Here is a 19895-nt window from a genome sequence, read left to right on the forward strand (position 1 = left end):
TGAATATGTGCTCACCACAAATTTTGGACATCAAAATTGCACAAAATCTTTTTTGACAAGAAAATCCCCGAAAAGAGTAAAAAAACCCCCTCGAATCTCAATCTATATGCCCAAATGACATGAAATTTGGTGTATGTGCTCAACACAACCTGCAGAACATGAGTGTAAAGTCAAAAAGTCAATTTTGCTGCTAGAATGATTCTTCAGACATCATACGTGTACGATATCTGTTGATGAATTTTTAGCCAGAATTTATTCACAAGCATCCCCAAGTCTCCCGCACTGGTTTTCAAGAGCTTTTACCAATTTTCATGCAGAAAAATGCTCAGAATCACAAGTTTCTCTTTTTTTCGTTTTTGACACTCTGTCTTTTGTCTTTTGGTACCAAGGGTGGGTCAAAACGCTAGACTCGAGGTGTACTTAGATTAACCCCCCCCCCCCCCCCCCCCCCCCCCCCCCCCCTTCTTTTGAACACTCTGCTACAATCAAATTTGTCAAATTTGGTCTTCAAATGCTTCTTGAGACATCATACATGTATTATGTTTAAGTTTTCAGAATTGCATTTTTTCTTCACAGAACCCTTGCACATGCCCTCTTATATGCACAACACCAATCAATCATAGAAAAACGTCACAAATCTGGTTTTTTTATTTTTATCCTCAAAATCAACTTTTCAGAGATCGTGAATAGAAGCAATCACTTTAGCAAATAAATCAGTGATGAATAACTCTAGATCAAAATCAGATTACTTACCTAAAACTACTCCTACACATCATATGGGGTTTTGCATCTATGAATAGAAAAACGTTTCACTACCACACAAGGACTAGCAAACACTTTTATCACCTCACTAATCACTCGACCTACAACTAATACTACAAATCCTAACTAAATGTACCTAGTCATAGAGCCTCGGCAAGACACACGCTTTCTGGCTGTCCAATTGATCTCAAAATATCCTCTTCCAGGTCCACTTAAGAAAAATGCTTTCTTTAGCGAAAATCGAAGCAAGCAAACATCACACGAGTGTTATTAGGAATACCTACTCAAGTCCTTGTGTCCTTGATAGCAGCACCAATGTTGCGAGAGCGAATAACACCACCCATAAAGTGCATGCAACACTACCTAGATCAACACAATGTCAATCGAGGACACAAATGACACGATAGGCGCATGAAGGAAATCTCTTTATCTTGTTGGTGTGCTGAGATCATCCCACACATACAACACTCTGGAAGGCCAAATAAACCACAATTAGCAATCTCACTGCTCTCAACTACACCACCCAACCCACATACACACAAACGGAAGGAAACTCATCAAAACATACCAGAATTGTTCTAGACCCATCTGTGGAAAACGCGTATGAAGACAAAGCATAATTTTGGAGGTTCTAAAAACTATAATCTATGAGTATTTATGCGTAGGTTATGTCGCCACAATTGTAATGACTACTTGCACGTGACAAGAAAATGTCATTTGATACACTGACAGCCACAAATAGCTCGTAGATGTGTTAACAACCGTGCTTTGTTTCATGAGGAATGATTGGCGTTGTTGTGTAGCTCTTGCCAAGCCTATTGTAATGGTACAATCGGATCTCAAATGTGATGAATGAACGGGGAGTAGCACCAAGATGAAGCTCACGCTCTCTCTTTTTCTCTCACCCACAGTTTACGACAACTCAAAACTTTGATTATGGTAAAGTTCTCTTTACAAAATGACCTAGCTTCCTTATATACTAAGTCTACCATAGGTTAAACAAAAAATAGAGTTCAAGGGGTCACATATCTTTGTATTTACAATCTGGAAGTGCCATTGCATCTCGGCTTCTGCAACTAGACTAGCTACTCTTTACAAATGATGTTTATAACCATAATCCACATCATTTCATAACTCTTTGAAATAAGGCTATGTTGAGCAATGTTGTACTGTTGACTCATGGGTAAACACCAAGTCAGCAAGGAACGAACAAGAAGAAATGTCTACTTCTACTATTGTAACTATATCGAAGAGCATACCAGCTAGTTTGCTGCCAGATCCACCTGCCACGACATCCAAGAAATCTAAAAAAACTGAAAAGGGAAAAGCTAAAGTGCAGGAAGAAGAATTTTTTGGATTTGTGGAGGACAAGTACAACTTTGACGAAATAGAAAACTGGAGGCTTATATGACTGCAGGGGAAAATGCTAGAGGAGAATTTCCCATTAACAAAGACGTAACAGTTCGACAGGACATGTTGTCAAAGCATCAGGGAAACTTGAAGGTAAATAAGAGCTTTTTATTATAAGGTTGTTATGAGGGTCCTTTGGTTTTGTCTTTGACATGCATTGATGACCGCTAATAGAGCATGAAACTCCATTACCTTGGGTTCCTCTTTGCCGTTTGGTAAAGCTAGAAAAAGCAAGACAAGTTAGTTGGGACACCAAGCGGCTCCAACCTCTGGCAGACACATTCTTATTGGATGGGTATTTTGAACCCAAGGGAAGCTTCGTATGCTCTTTGGATGCACCAAGATATCCTGCCATTGACGTGGATGATGATATCAAGAAGACATGGGATCCCTTGTGGCATGCACTAAATGAGGAATTTGAGGCTGAAATTTAGGACACTTGTTGGAGCAATCTCTGCGGTAAAATGTTTTACACTTGGGATGGCAACCATAGACCAGCCCGTTGGATGGGCAATTAAAGAGAGTAAGATGTATTTGATTTGCAAGCATGTTTTGAAAAACAATGAATAAATGTCCTTTCTTGCGATGTTAGGTTTCGTATATGAGAAAGATGCAGCCTCGAGTTCTAGTAGAGCTAGTGAAAGTGGATTCGTCAAATGAGGCCGACATGATGAGCATAGTAATGCGTATAAACAAGTAAGATATCACTTACATGTTTGAGTGCACAATTGCCTAGAATTAGTGTAATATTGACTCATGGGTTGAATTGCTTGAATTTCTTATGGATTGAACGAGACAAGATACATATCCACATCGTACACAAACATGCTATGGATAGTGTGGAAAATGGGTCTTGCTTCAAAAGAAGCATTTATGGAGAAACTACCATGTGTGGTGTACAGTTGGATGCATGCAAAGATCGATAAAAGAGTGGCAAAGAAGTCCTGCTATAATGTGCTAGTCGCACTAATGTCTCAGCTTCTACATTCAACACATGTTCTTGGATTGTTCAATTGTTGATTGAAAAGTATCGTGTTCTTGCTCATTGGCGCCACATCTATAGGGAACATATACACTAGCCTTGAAAAAAATTGTGGCAGAGAAGAATAGTATGCTTTAGACCGAGTTTCAAGCCTGATACAAAAATCTTTCTTTGAGGCAAACACGCAATCTAAAATATGTGTTGGCGATTGTAGACCCTACATTGGGAGATGAATGGTGGAGGTTGGATGGTCTTTGATCTCTCCCAAAGATATGAAAAATGTTGAAGTCGCATGCTTTCATTGATTCTTTTGGGATTTTGTGTAGGATATTACACGCAATTGAGTGGACTAGTCAACCAAAGTGGATAACAGAGGAAAGATTGTATGGGTTCGCATGTGCAGTTCTTCTCTCAAACAAAAAAACATTCATCCTGCGTGCGATGGACTCTAGTGATCCAGGAGATGTTAGGAGTTTGGACATTCCTTAGAGTGGTAGGTACGTTCGATTGCTTGGTCTTCAGATAGTTGAGTCTTGGAGATAGATTGTGTCATAATCATTTTTTCGTTGCCGCAAGAGAGTTTGCCGATTTTTGAGAGTGGTTGAGGATCAAAGTTTTTTGGTCTTTGATTATTAGAGAGCTAGAGAATGTTTACAGTTGTACTCACAGTATACATTTACAATCGATGCCTGGGTTGGACATGGAGTCATTCATTAAAGACACTAAGCTGACACATAACGGCAAGCCCTTTGATCATGAGCTAGGTGTAATGAAAAAGGGAGCTCATTCCGAGATGAGCAAAGCATTGGTGGATGCAAGAAAAAGGTTTCTTTGCAGGTATGCACGGTGGACATTTGCGGTGCAATTGATAATTGAAATATGATGCTAACAATAAAATTGCTTGTATTAGATGGTTGTGGATGCGTAAGTTTAACATAAAAGGGGTCAGGACCTTACAAGAAATTATGCTTAAAATTGAAAGATCAGAGCATATTTTTAACCCAATGTAGATAGCATGCAACTTAGGAGTAGAGTCTACCAGGATTTGACCTAGTTCTTGAGGTGAGGGATACTTCCCTCCAAATGAGGAGAAGGCACACAATGATACCGTGAAGGATAGAGAGTAAAAATAGATGGACGCACACACATATCTGCAATAGCGGAATCAAGTGTCCAAAAGCCTCAATTGGAAGGGGTTTGAATACAACATCCCAAGTGTGGAATTTAATGACTTTATAATTACATAATATCTATTTTCATCATTATAGTTTGTTTTAATTAACCTATAAGATATTGCTTAGCAGATAGAGCAATCCAGGGAGGCATCGGGCTTGCAGGGTGTGGCTCATATAAGAGAGAAATATTGTGAGTATGCTTACTAACATCCAAATGGTGAACATATTTTCATACACTTTGAAATTTGTGAGTTTCTTGTTGACTAGGAAAGAGAAGTGGAATGTTGGCAAAGGAGGTGGTGGACTTTGCAACGAGGCTAAAAACAAAAAATTTGCATTAGGAAAAATATGAACCCTCTAGGGGCCCTTTGGGATTAAGGTTAATTAGAGCCCAGCCAATAAGAAGAGGATGGTGGACACACTCTATACCCTCAAAAAAGTAGGGGAACAAGGTAGCTTTACACCTCTTAATGGCCTCTACCTAGTGAGAAGGTAAGGGAGGTGGCTAGGAGAAAGGGATTTGAGGGGGGGGGGGGGGGGGGGGGGGGGGGGGACCACTTTGACCTCTTTTCCCCCACTTTTTGGCTTGGATTTAAAAATGCACTAAAAGTTTGAAATTTTCAAAAAATTTCAAATTCCAAGTTTTCTCTCCTTAAAAGGTCCCTAAAACTATTTCATGGTTAAAAAAGCATTTTTGACCTCCAAAAGTAAAAAATGTGCACTAAAAAATTCATTTTTTTTTCCTAAAAAATTCATTTTTTTTTCCCAAAAATTTCAAAACCTCAATTTTCACCCTCCAAAGTCTTTCCAAATCTCAAAGGGATTTTCTCTCTTTACAAACCCTTTTCCAAGCTTTCCATTGCTGCAATAATGACCTTTATTATCTCTCTGTTAGCTTTCTCCCATTTCCATTGTAGCACCAAACAACCTCCTCCCCCATCTCTTCCCCTTGCCCACCACATAGTTTCACACCAAGCTAGCTCCTCTCCCTTCTCTCACGTCCATTACAACATGAAACAAGATTCTACTCCTCGTACTTTCGTTCACTCACACTACATGGAAACCTCTACTCTTGAAGGTGGAAAACATATGAGCTCACATGATTTGCATACCACAATAACAAGAGGTGTGAATAGTGCGTGGGCATTGCAAGGGTTCATCTCCAACATAAAGATATAATGGTAAGAAACCTACCCTTGTAGCTTACATTCAAAGCTTAACATCATTTTCATCTTTAAGTTTATCATGCTGGAGAGAATTAACCTCTTTATGGCTTTCAATGTTTAGGCTTCACACCTCATAACATTGGGGTGTGCTATTTTGTTGATGGCTTTGGTGCACCATTGATTGTTTTGTAGCATGTGATTGAGTCTCCAATGCAAGCAAGTTGCGTTATCTATGGAGAGTTGTCAAAGATTTCCTTTTAATTTCTTCTTTGTATAGTTGTCACTAGATTATTAGAATGATATCATTTTTTACTTTATAACTTTGTGCTCACAAAATATGTTGTTTACTTATAGAGTCAACTTATTTTGAGAGGACATGAGAAAGCAACCATGTATAGAGATGGAAATCACTCTATTTTTGGTGTGTGAGGAACCTTTCACTACCATGTTAAAAGATTTTGATAAGAATAATAGGATTTGTGTAGAATCTTGAACCAATAGGTACTCTTTAGGAGCTCTTCGACAAGCCATCTGTAAAGTAGTACTATCTTCCCTAGTGTCATAGACACACAAATAATCAAGTGTATATGAATCTCTAGATGAATAAGACAAATACTTGTGAGGGCCACTTTTCAAATTTTGCTCCATTTTTCTCTTGGTATGGACTTGGTGGCAAGGCTTCAAGGACCCTAAGAGGAGGAAGGACCTGATGCATGAAAATCATGAAAAATCTATTTATTTATTTTGTACATAGCTTTGGTTTTGACACATTTAAATCTCAAAAATAAGGAGAAGTAGGAACAAACCCTATGAAAAAAAAATCATTGGATGCTGATTCTACTTAACAGTTACTACTTGACGGTCATTACAGGTGAAAAATAAGAGTCAATAGTCAAAGGGAGGAGAATCTTATGCATTATTGAGTTGGAGTCAACAAAATGTTATCAAATTCAAGCATAATTCACTTGTTGACACAATGCTTGCACATGGAGTCGAGAGGGGACCACCTCGAAGACTTTTGGAAGGGAACGAAGGACATATATTTTTGTTGGATTTTTATGTAGTTTTTTCATTCCAAATTGGAAAAAGTCTTCAACAATACAGTTGTAGGCGTTGAGATGATCTTTTTGTCCCTATTTGTTTTATAATGTTTATAGCTACCATTTGGAAAATATGAAAAAATGGTGGAGCCTATCTGTCCACATGGGAAGAAATCATGATTATCCAACTCCACACACATAATTTCTTACAGATTTCTCTCTATTATTGCTATATTTTCTCTTATTTTATCAAGATTCTCTTAAATATTATAAGGAAGCTCTTGGACTCAAGCTATCAAAGGTGGCATGGAGATAAAGCTCTCCATGATGAAGGCTATTAAGAGGAAATTGATCAATAAGCAGGGCACACGGAGCTCTCTCATTGGGGGAATGCCTCTAATTAATAACTCTTTTTGCTCATAATATCTTCCCTAATCACTCTCTTGGCATATAAAAGGAGGCCCCCTCTTTTGTAAAATCACACTACACAATCACACACTACCCCATATGCACACTATCCCATACCCACACGCCTACACATACACACCCTTGTGATACATGCTAGAAGCATGAACCCTAATCACATAATCACAACACCAACACCATCACCATCACCATCACCATCACCATGCACAAAATGAGCACCATATCTCCACACACTTGTAATGAAGGATTGAAGGCACGATTTCAAGAAGAAGAATGATGGCTCACTCGTGATATTCCTCACCATCAACTCCAATCTCTCCATTATGCATCCTACGGTCTTGTCCCCTTATCATCTTCTTGCCCTATGCTACCTATTTTATTCATCTTTTGCAAGCAATCAACACACTTCATCTTGGTGCCATACCTTGTGTCATTTGGGATATACTTCATTGTGAGTACGGTTTATGCTTGTTTCTTTCCATTTTTCTTATGTTGAGGTGTGTGGATTCGCCACCATATACACACTCTCTCTCTCCCTATCATATTCCTATCATCTTTCTACTTTCATCTTAAGTTGAGGTGTGTGGATTCGCCACCATACACACACTCTCTCTCCCTCTCATATTCCTATCATCTTACTACTTTCATCTTAAGTTGTGCGGATTTTCCACCTCTAGTATGAGAAGTGAGCATACTTGCATGTTTCCCTTACCTCATTATCTTCCTTACTACATGCACAAGTAGCAAGCCCAATCTTACGCACTCAGCATTCCTCTCATATTGTTTTCCACCACCCCATCTCACACTTGGGTGTGGATCTTGAAATTTTTTTCACGGAATGTTTGATTGTGTATATGTATGCGTCCTAGCCACATATCTTGCTAGGTAGTGCCCCTATAGTGTACCTCCCATGATGAGCCATCGTGCATAGTCTTGGTGTAGAGGTCACCCGGTCTATTTTGCACTTCCACTCTCATTTGGTGCCCCCACTGAGAAGGGATTTGCAAAGATCTTTAGCCAACAAAGAGTAGTGATGCATGCAATCAATCATGGACGAGTGGCTACAAGAGTTTTCAAAATATAGGACTGAAGAAGAGGAGACTGTAGAAGCACTGAAAGACTTTCATTGAAGTGCTACTGTCCGGTTGTAGCATCATCAATATCCAAGAGTTAAGATCCCCATCTCTCATTGCTCATGCTAATTACAAATCAAGAGCATTAGGGCTACAAAATTTCATCACTGATGTGAACCAAAGCATTCTGTCAATGAGTGCCAACAGAGGAGGTGAAGAAAGAACGGCGAGTTTTGCTTTTGAGAACCACATCAACACTCACACATCAATCAAATTTTGTGTAGCACCAAGTGTTTTCTCTCCAACGGTCAAAGAAGATTCGTCAACTACATCAACCACAAAGTCCAAGCTACAAAGCCTAAAGCATTTGGTGGAAGCAAGTGGGCCTATGACCTAGAGAGATCAAGTGAAGTACGACCACCCAAGTGTCACTACTGCATGCAAAATGGAAAGATGATTGTGGTAGACTCTTCTTGCCCAATCAATTTTGGACCTAATATGAAGGATTATGTGGGCTTCTACAAGAGGTAGAGGCCTGCGGTGAAGGTGTCACCTTGCCAACACTTAAGGTATGCAACTTTAGTGGTCAAATCCTTTCCCTACACCCAACATGGATAATAACAGTAGGCCATAAGTCTTTCCTTTTTGTTTCTTGCAACACATGCATATAAATGTGTACAATGATAGGAAGATATTCTACCAACAAAAGATTGTTTTCCTATTCGAGCAGAGATGATTGATGAAATCCTTAGATCCCCACGTCCCATCATCTTGCCCATTCTTGATTACTACCACTCTTTTGATGTAAGCATCTTTATTCTATTCTAGCCTTACGCTCTTCTTAGCTCTTACTCGAGTTTTCCATCTTGTATAAACCTTTATGAATCACTAAATCATTCCCAAAAAAAAAAAAAAAAAGCTCATTGATTTACTGCCATGGCAAGTGTCACTATTCCCACATTTAGTGGCAAGAAGGGAGAAGACATCACCACTGACTTTTTGGATAACTTTGACAAGGCTTATGTGGTTTCCAACAAGGATGACGATGCCTCACAACTACGAATATTTCCGCTACTAATAAAGTAGAGGCAAAGTCTTGGTAAAATGCTTTGCTCCAAGCTATCAAGGATGCATGGGACTTACTACGTGCTACATTCGTGAAGAGATTTGGTGGAGGAACAACCTCAAAAGAGTTATGGCGGCTACTGATAGAGTTAAAGCAGGGAGGTCTGCTAGAGTATGCAATTTACAAATCCAAGTTTGTGGGTTTGTGGGAGCAATGGGTTGCCCCACTGGAGGAAGGTGAAGGAGTGTCTAATTTCTTGAAGAAGGACCGTTTCATTGCTGGCCTATGGTTGCCTCTTAAAGAAAAGGTGAAGGGGAGATTCCCTACAGCATATGAGTTGGCAGTGGAAGTTGCTCGCCTTAAAGACAAGAAGCTGCACATGCAACCAAGATCAACGGGTCAGAGATATCAAGCTCAGTCCAACTAACCCCAGTAAGTACAACAACCACTTAGAGAACCCAACCACAAGAGGCTTCTGAAGAGCAGCAATACCTATCACATCACTACTTAGCTTGAGAGTTTATCTGTGCATTTGGTGCAACAAGGGCATGCACACAATGGCAATCAAGAGTAAGATAGAGGACAATAAATTCAAAACCAAGAGTACCACTACTATAATTGTGGGAAAGATGGCCATGTCACGTATTACTACCCACACCCAAGGAGGCAAAATTTCAACAGAGGAGCCAGACAAAACCAGGTTTCACCACCAACAGCAACACCACCATCACCAAGGGCACCACAATAAGCACCACCTGTGAAAATCCTACAACCACCCATACAACCACATCCACCACCACCACAACCTCTCATTCCACCCTTACCCCCACCACCAGTTGGTAACCAAGCAGTAAGTGTCATTAGCCTCTTGAAGGTAAGGGAAAGGAGAAAGCGGAGGAGGATATCAAGGGAGTGGAAAAAGGTAAGAGAAAAGTTAAAGGGGTAGATGCCATGGGGGTAAAGCACACTAGGCATGGTGAATCTTCTTAAAAGGAAGAAAAAATGAAAACTAAAGGGGAATCTAGCAAAAAGCCGTCCAAGTCACGATGTAAAATTGACATTGTATATTTCTTTTTGGGTGAATGGTCTAAACCATATGATTTGGTTCAAGATGCTTCTATACAGGGCCCAAAAATCACTTGGTCCCAGTTGCTCCACTAGCACCTAGGGTGAGGAAACAATGGACAAAGATGGTTAGCACGAGACAACCAAAGCCAAAGATAGCTGGGGCTATCTCTGGGAGGAATCTAGATGCCATACTACCAGTGATGGATGATCACATCAAAGGGCAACACATCTCCAATATCTACATCAATGGTGGCGCACAAATATGCATCATGAGTGAATAAATGATGCACCGTTTGGGTTTAGAGGTGAGTAGGCTGGCACTATGCCAAGCCAAAATGGCAAATAATGTAAAAGTTCATTGTGTTGATGCTATAAATGCAGTTAGGATAAAGGCGTTCAACACGGAAATAGAAGTGGAAATTTTTGTCATGCCACACGAGGTGGAGGGCTATCCTATCATTCTAGGGAGACCTTCGCTTATGGATATGAGAGCTAAGCACTTGGGTTCACACCATATCACTTGGTGTATGGTAAGGAAGCCATTTTACCCATTGAAGTACAATTGGCTAGTCTCAGGGTACTAGCTAGGCAGATGGAACGCCCTAATGCTCATCTTCACAACCACATTCTTGATCTAGAGAGGCTTCAACTAGAAAAATAATATGTTATCAACTATTATGCAGCACAGGTAGAGCAACGTCGACTTACCTTCAACAAGGGACTTAGGGCAAAAGGTCTCAAGAAAGGTATGTTGGTCCTAAGGTATGATAATAGGTTTGACACTAGGAAGGATAAAAAGTTTTCACCCACATGGGAGGGGCAATTACTGATTGACGGATGAAGATGGTAGGCTCCACAAAACACGTGTCAATGGATGGAGACTGAAGCAATACTTTTTGAGGTTTGAACAAGCATCTATGATGAAAATACCTGAGGAGGGAGACTCCACCTCAACTGAAGAAGAATCAAGTACAGAGCTAGAGACATAAATGCCTCTAACTTCAGGGGGAGGGCTGATGAGGGCCGCTTTTCAAATTTTGCTCCATCTGTCTCTTGGTATGGACTTGGTGGCAAGGCTTCAAGGACCCTAAGACAAGGAAGGACTTGATGCATGAAAATCACAAAAAATCTACATATTTATCTTTCACATAGCTATGGTTTTGACACATTTGAATCTCAAAAAATAAGGAGAGGTAGAAACAGACCCTATGAAAACTGGATGCTGATTCTACCTAACGATCACTACCTGACGGTCACTACGGGTGAAGAATAAGAGTCAATAGTAAAAGGGAGGAGAATCTTATGCATTATTAAGTTGGATTCAACAAGATGTTATCAAATTCAAGCATAATTCACTCGTGGACACAAGGCTTGCACATAGAGTCAAGAGGGGACCACCTCGAAGACTTTTGGAAGGGAAAGACAGACATATATTTTTCCTGAATTTTTCAATAGAAAAGTTTTAGGCGTTGAGCTGATCTTTCTATGTCTATTTGTTTTATAATTTTTGTAGCTGGGGTTTGGAAGATATGGACACAATTGTGGAGCCTATCTGTCCAGATGGAAAGAATTCATGATTATACAACTCTACACACACAATTTCTTATAGGTTTCTCTCCATTATTGTTGTGTTTTCTCTTATTTTATCAAGATTCTCTCAAATATTACAAGGAAGCTCTTGGACTCAAGCTATCAAAGGTGGCATGGAGACAAAGCTTTCCATGATGAAGGAATTCCCCCAATGAGAGAGCTCCGTCTGCACTACACACACACACACTATCCCACATGCACACTATCCCATACCCACATACCCACACACCTACACATACACACCATGCTAGTAGTATGAATCCTAATCACATAATCACAACACCATCACCATCACCATCACCATGCACAAAATAAGCACCATATCTTCACACAATTGTAATGAAGGATTGAAGGCATGATTTTAAGGAGAAGTATGATGGCTATACTCCTGATATTCCTCGCCATCAACTCCCATCCCTCCATTATGCATCCTACGGTCTTGTATCCTTCTTATCTTCTTGCCCTATGCTACCTTTTGTATCCATCTTTTGCAAATAATCAATACAATCCATCTTGGTGCCATACCTTGTGTCATTTGGATATACTTCATTGTGAGTATGGTTTATGCTTGTTTCTTTCCATTTTGCTTATGTTGAGGTGTGTGGATTTGCCACCATAGACACACTCTCTCTCTCCCTCTCATATTCCTATCATTTTGCTACTTGCATCTTAAGATGTATTGATTCGCCTCCTCTAGTATGAGAAGTGGGCATACTTGCATGGTTCCCTTACCTCATTATCTTCCTTATTACATGCACGAGTAGCAAGCCCATTCTCACTCGCTCACCATTCCTTTCATCTTGTTTTCCGACCACCCCATTGCACACTTGGAAGTGGATCTTGAAATTGTTTTCCATGGCATGTTTAATTGTGTATATGTATGCGTCCTAGCCGCATATCTTGCTAGGTGGTGCTCCTATCTATTGTGTACCTCCCATGATGAGGCCATCGTGCATAGTCTTGGTGTAGAGGTCACTCGGTCTATTTTGCACTTCCGCCTCTCACTTGTAAGAGAAGCCTAGCATAACATTGTCTCCGTTTGTGATTATTTTCATGAGGTTGAATTCCTCTATAAATGAAATATAAATATGTTTTTTTGTTAAATGGAGTCACATTGAGTGAGAGTATTTAATTTAGATTACTAGAGTCTCATACATATTTGAGAAATATTGTTGACCTTTATGGATATTTTGATTTGCCTATAAGATGTTTCAAGTCTCAAGTCTTAATCACTCCACCATGAAGAAATTCAAGAAATATTTTGGTTTCAATTTAATAATTAATTGTTATTCTTATTAAAGTGAATCATAACCTTTGTCAATATATCCTCACTTGGGGATGTTGAATATATCATTAGCAACGTTTCACAAGTTGAGAAAGCTAAATTCTTGCTTTCCAACATGTTATTGTTTCCATACCATTCCTATGCCAAGCTTGACTTAGAGAAATGGAAACTTAAGATGGAGGTGTTGATGTATAAAGGTGACTTATTATCGATTCATGTTTCGGGATACATATATTGTAAAGCCTTTGAGTTTCTACCTTTTGAGTAGTGTTGACAAGGTTTTGGTATCAAATCTTCTTAAATATCCCTATTCATTAGCTATTGATAGCTTTGTCTTTGGTATTGCTAAAGATGATACCAATAGCTATCACCTTGTGAATTTAGCTGTGAAACTGTGGATTTGAGTTTTACTATGTAGCTCATTTGAATAGAGAAAGTGTAAACATAAACTATAGATACATGCATTGTTAACATAGAAGATTTGTACCACTCGAGTCTATGTAAATTGCTAATTAAGAAACCTTTGATTGGATACTATAACAATAGGGGTCACATGTGGTTTACCAAAGAAATGACTTTACCAAAACATTTCCAACAACACAAGGTGGACACAAGGAAGTAAAAATTGGCTCCTTGTTTGGCAATTTTTAGTGTTGAATGTTTAGTACACAGGATTTGTGAGGCCTTTGACCCGGGGAGTTCACTAAAGTATATGTAACATAGCACATGTGTTCAATAGAAGGGATTGTATATTCTTGTAAAGTTATAGAAACATGTGTATAAGGGGTACTTTTAATCTATTCTGATGAATGCACATGATATAGGAATAGCGAATGGTTGGGGCCTTTGAACACATAACCAAAAAAAAGGGAGGGGGGGGGGGGGGGGGGGGGGGGGGGGGGGGGGGCTCTGAGTGCATCAAACACTACACCTCTATCTCATGGCCATGCATTAAAAAATGGCTCTACTTGTCATTTTAAAGCCCTAGGGACCCTCAACAAGAGGGGCCACAAGGGTGGGCAAAATGGCCAAACATGACCCATGTTTGGCTATTTTGCGCGCCACTGTGGTCCCTAGGGCTTTAAAATGACAAGTACAAGCATAATTTAGTTGTTTGGCCATGCCTTTACCAAGACATTCCCAAGTGGACACAAGGAAGTAAAAACTGGCTCCTTGTTTGTTGGCCACATAACAAAATGGGGGGGGGGGGGGGGGGGGGGGGGGGGGGAGGAGAAGCTATTTCTCTCTGTACATCAAACACCACATCTTTATCTCATGACCATGCATGAAAAAAGTATTTTTTTGCCATGTAAAGACCCCCGGGCCCTCAACAAGAGTCGTCACAAGGGTGTGCGAAATGCCCAAACAGGGGTCCCTGTTTGGGCATTTTGCGCGCCCTTGTGGCCACTATTGTTGAGGGCCCTGGGGACCTTTACATGGAAAAAAATTGTAAAAAATTTAGGTGTTTGAGCATGATACAAGGCTGTTTTCAACAGCTTCTAGCTTCCAATCGGCTCCAAATCTATCCGAGCTTGTCTCACATGATTTTGTTCATCATGTCGTGCTCTCGATCATCGTGTGATGCAAAAAAAGTCATATCTTGCTTGGATTCTCCAAAAATGAACATGCAAAAATAGATATAAAACAAACATTTTTTACTTTTTCCTTAATCTACGAGCTCCAACGAGCATTAAAACCATGGAACTTGAAAATACTTAGAGAACCAATGTTTTTCATTGTGTTAAGGAATGTATTCTCTACATACAAAACTTTCCCAAAATCTCGCTCTAACACCTTCAAAGTGGCTTTCAAGGAGTGCCCTTGGTCAAATTTTGAAACTGAAGGAAAACAATTAGAATGAACTCCTAGACTGCTTACAAACTTTAAAACAACCAAAATTTCCTTCAAAAAAAAGTTATTGCTAAAAATTTAAAAATAGGCCCAGGCTTGACTTCACACATTGGTAAAAATCAAAGGGTTCAAGGAGACATATGGTGTCACAAGTGCATGGTAGGAATCTCATCAAGGTTTATTTCTTAAATATCTCTTGTACTTTATCATGTCTTCTCATGTATAATCTTACCAAACGAAAACAAATTTACACTTTAAATGACTACAAATCTTATTTAACTTATCAAACAATCTAAAATATTGTAGACCTAGAGTGCTCTTACACATCAACAACCAAAAAGTCCAAATTTCTTCTCATTAACTTTGATAAAGTGTATTCATGAACAACTTTCAAGGGGTAGTGCGGTCATAGTTCTTGCATCCATTCCATGACATGGTATGCTCATGGGGTGACCTATCACATAAAAATATCTTTGGTGGGGGTGCCCTCATGTTAGGAAAGGGTGTGTTGCTGATGAAAAGTTGTTGTATTGTCCTACTAGGGATCTCTCCATGTTAGAATAATGATTTTTGGTGTAGTGGGAGCCACATTTCTTGAGGAGAGCTTTGTGCCACCGTAAAAGATTCATGTTATGCGAGTTCCTTGAGCCATTCTTGCAAACACTACCACTCAACTAGCATAGTAAGAGGTCACCTTGTATCATAACACATTAGAGACCTGTTCGACTTCAAACAAAAAGATGTATGAATTCAACATTTTCAAGTTGTATATTGCAAGTTGTATAATAAAGACACTTGTTAAATATATGTTGTACAAATTTGCAAGTATTTCTATCCAACTGGGAATAAAAAATCCTAAAATATACATTAGGATGAGACTACCCACCTCTAGCAAGCATGGATTTCAAGCACCTACCTGCAAAATGTAACAAAGAGGTTATTTTAAAGGAAAATTGGTGGCACTTGACCTCTCTAACCTTCAATCTTTCAGTATTTGTGCACAAAAGCACCAATCACTACAAAACAAGTAGAGGAAACACCTTAGACTTCAAAGTCTATGATAAGAAGAACAGAACCAAAAGTAAGAAGTAAATTGCTGCCTTGCACCAAGGGGTGTTTCTTTCAAATATGTGATGGTATTGGCAAGCTTCATAACGTGCACATCCTTTTCCTACAATTGTTGTTGGAGAGTTAAAAAAGGATCAAAAAATGATCTTTTGGTATGTATATATGTTGGGGGGATTTTAAGTTAAAAATAAGTAAAATGACTTCTTTGAAAAAGAGTCAAATTTTGGGTCTTAGTGACCCACGTTTTTGCCGATGTGACCACACCCCTTTACTCCCTTCACTTTCAAAATTCTAGAGAGAGAAAGTGACCTCCTATATCCACATCCTACACGTGTCTAAGAAAAAGACTAGAAAAGCCTACTCAAAACTAGCTTCTTGAATGCCCTTGTCCCCTTAACCCTACACAACATTAGCCTTAATCCCTAAAAATTAGGATTCCTTACAAGGCCCATGCAAAGTCCATATTTCTCTTAATGGCATGTCTCAGGCTTGCCAATGATTACATACCCATTGACAAGTAAGTAGAAAACTTGGTTCGGAGTTGTGTTGCCTTTTGAGCTGTGTCTTGTGCCGATTGAGGTATCTCCAGAGAGTGATGGCGACCACATTCAGATTGTTCATTTTGGATCGACAAACAAGGCAGAGAACGACTTGAAGCTAGCCTTGTTAAGATCTATGAGGCCACACGTTGTGGAGAAATATCTTCATCCATTGCGTGAAGGATCGGTAGTGGATTCTACATTGAACACTTCCATTGTTTTTTTGCCTTGCAATACATTTGTGTATGGGTTGTCTAATTTTGAAGTGATTCAATGGAATATAATGGGGGTGTGTAAGTTTGGAGAGCTTGCCCATCTAGTGCTATCTACATCGAATGATAGAGGTGTGTTTGTAGTTGTTTGCCTGTCAGATAATTATGGAATGGTGCATGATATCACTGCTGCAATTGGATGGCGTGAAGACCATGGAAATGTGGTTGTTTACAAGACACCAATATGAAAGAAAGATAATAGGACTGTGTGCACACTCTTGGTGTCTGCAATGAGGAAAGAGAACACCTGGACTTCACAGGCAATTGCCTGGTTTGAAGGGATAGAGAAGATCAATTGGACAAAGGAGATTGATGGGACACCTATGTGAGGTACACTACGACACCTATGTATTAGTGTAAAGTTTCTTTGTTGTCTTTGGATTTCATTTGTTGTGCCTACAGGAGGTATGGAATTTAGGCATTGGTTTCTTTGGTAGTTGCTTGCCCTATATACAAACGAGAACAACGTTATCATGCAATATGAAGGTGATTGTGGGGCTATGGATTTTCTAGGGAGCCAAATGGGCCGAATGATGACAATATTTGAGAGCAATGAGGGGTTCTCCAACCAGATTTTCTATATTCTTAAAATGCAAGTCCAACAGCAGACATATTCGAGAGAGAGAGAGAGAGAGAGAGAGAGAGAGAGAGAGAGAGAGAGAGAGAGAGAGAGAGAGAGAGAGAGAGAGAGAGAGAGAGAGAGAGAGAGAGAGAGAGAGAGAGAGAGAGAGAGAGATAGGAAACTTGCTGAAGAGGTGGATTGTGCATTACAGGAGGCATCATTAATTGAGCCCCATACAAAAACTATGGAGTTAGATTCTCTCTCCGCTGGACTCGAATAGATATTTCAAATATCATTTCGCATAGAGTGTCAAATGTTATTTTTCGTGAATCGCTATGAACGATTTCTTTTTGCAATATTTCATAAATAAGTTCCATTTTTGTAAGTTTATGTGCCTTTTATCAATGGGCTTTCAATCACTATGGTTCTACTTTCTTTGTGGTTGAGCTAACCAGCTGCAAGTTCCCAGCTTGTCTATCTTTGTATCTTGTCATTGTCCCTCTATGTCTCTGTCTCTCACTATGTATCTTTCTCCTCTCCCCCAATGTAGCATGCATTGCATCGGAGAAGTTCCATTCTAATCCATGATGCTCATATTTTCATTCAGTTGTATTTAAAGGTGAAGAAGATACTGCTTATTTTGTGAAATGAAAGGTCATATAATGCTCTCACATGATGGACTTATGCACTTGTCTTCACATGTACAATGTCTTTTAATGTGATGGCACGATTTTGGGTGATGGGTTGCAAAATCATGGTACATCCTTTGGCAGAGGGAGCTTTTTGCATCAGATTGGGAAATCCAACACAAAGTTCATAGGGAGAGATTTTTCAACAATGTTACGGCATAAGCCGCACACTTCGGGTCCTGTGGATGTCCGGACTCTGCGGACTAGGACTTCATGCGACTACAAACAGTTCTTCATGGAATATCATGGGACAAGATGGGATTTGCACCGTTCCTGATCTGCACTGGAGCAATGGGTATATTTGGGGGGCATACCAGTCATTGTGGGGCTGTGTAACAATCAATTGATATATCATTCTCATGTAATCTTATGTTCTGCTGTGTATCAATGAAGAAGATGGTGTTCAGTTCCTGTGTATTGTCTTTTATTCTGTCTTCTTATACATTTTTGTTCCTCTAATGTAAGGAAGCATGAGGGTATCCATACCTGTAGTGCTTATTTCTCCACTGCGGAGCTATAGGCATTAAAAACAATAAGTTTTCCAGGAAATCTATTTCTTAAAAAAATCTCCCTTGAAAGCTCCCTCCAAAAGCTCTCTCAATTCCCATACTCATCTCAAGGTACTATTCCAAGCGTAGAAGAGCCACAGAACCATGAGAAAATTGAGGGGTCCACCATCAACATTTGGAATAAAAAACAAGCAGTCTACGATGAAAACTTTAGCGTAAGTTATCTTCACTCATTTTGCTATATTTTTTTGAATCATTTTTCATATCTTAATTATATATTTGTTTTGAAGGATGACTTTTTTGAAGAGACCAGGACGATCAAGGGCACCTGACCTTAGAAAAGATGAAACTTTCAAGTTTTGTATAGAAAAAATGGCGAGTCCATATCTTTTCATGTTCCATTCAAAGTATTCTATGGATGCATACATATCATTTTTCTTTGAAGACATTGTCAAAATATCTTGGGTGACTATAAAGTTCTTATGAATAGCAACAAAGTCATTCTTCTTGAAATAAATACTACAATCTATATTTTTGGGTATACTCATGGTCTCCAAGGATCCTTGGCTGGACATTATCTAACATACACAGGATGTGCACTTTCTATTGGAGAAAAACGTCTAATTAGGTTGACACCTCTAGTGGAAAAAGACACTTGCTATGACATTGTGAGTTTGAAAAGTTTCAAGACCAACAAAATACATAAAAGGAAGCTTTCAAAGAATATGAGGACATGAAAGGACTCGAGAAACTTATGTACAAAAAACTAAGTGAGCGTGTATATCTCATATACATGCTTAATCTTCAATTTTTGATTGTCTATTCATTAAGAGTTCAAACTTTACAATCTTTGGTTGTAGTCAATCTCTGTGAATCTAAATTTCTTTTGCATGCTAGAATTCTTCTAGCGTTGTTGTCTTTGAATTTGCTAAGATATTTTGATTGCTTGGGATTGTCTTCTTTCTATATAATACCCCGTTTCTTTCTTTTTGAAGAATAATCCTTCTGTAAAACCAATAGAAACCTCTTCGTAAATGTTGGCTCTAGTGGTTCCACCTCCATATTGTGTATGGAAAAAATAAGCTCGCCAGCTTGATAATGTTAATTTTCCATTCCTTCTGTACATATTGCATATTGCAGGACATCCATATGTTTTTGCAAACCATGAAACATGATTGTGTAAAATATGCTATAAATGAGTGGTACATTAGAGTTAGGCACATGAATTGTATCAATGTTTACATTAGGCATGTGGTTTGTGTATTTCTCACAAAATAAAAATATATATTATGTAGTGTGCTAAGTTTTGAGATGACCAAGCCTCTTGCATGCTCTTGCCAAAAGCTTGGAGTGCAAGTATCA

At 39.2% G+C, this 19895-nt stretch overlaps 1 pseudogene; it reads left to right on the forward strand.

The window, feature by feature from the left end:
- Nucleotides 1-18237: 18237 nt before the first annotated feature.
- Nucleotides 18238-19406, forward strand: LOC147441494 (uncharacterized; annotated as a pseudogene).
- Nucleotides 19407-19895: the final 489 nt, after the last annotated feature.

Source organism: Adiantum capillus-veneris, chromosome 15, assembly GCF_014529385.1.
Source record: "Adiantum capillus-veneris isolate H3 chromosome 15, ASM1452938v2, whole genome shotgun sequence".
NCBI lineage: Eukaryota > Viridiplantae > Streptophyta > Polypodiopsida > Polypodiales > Pteridaceae > Adiantum > Adiantum capillus-veneris.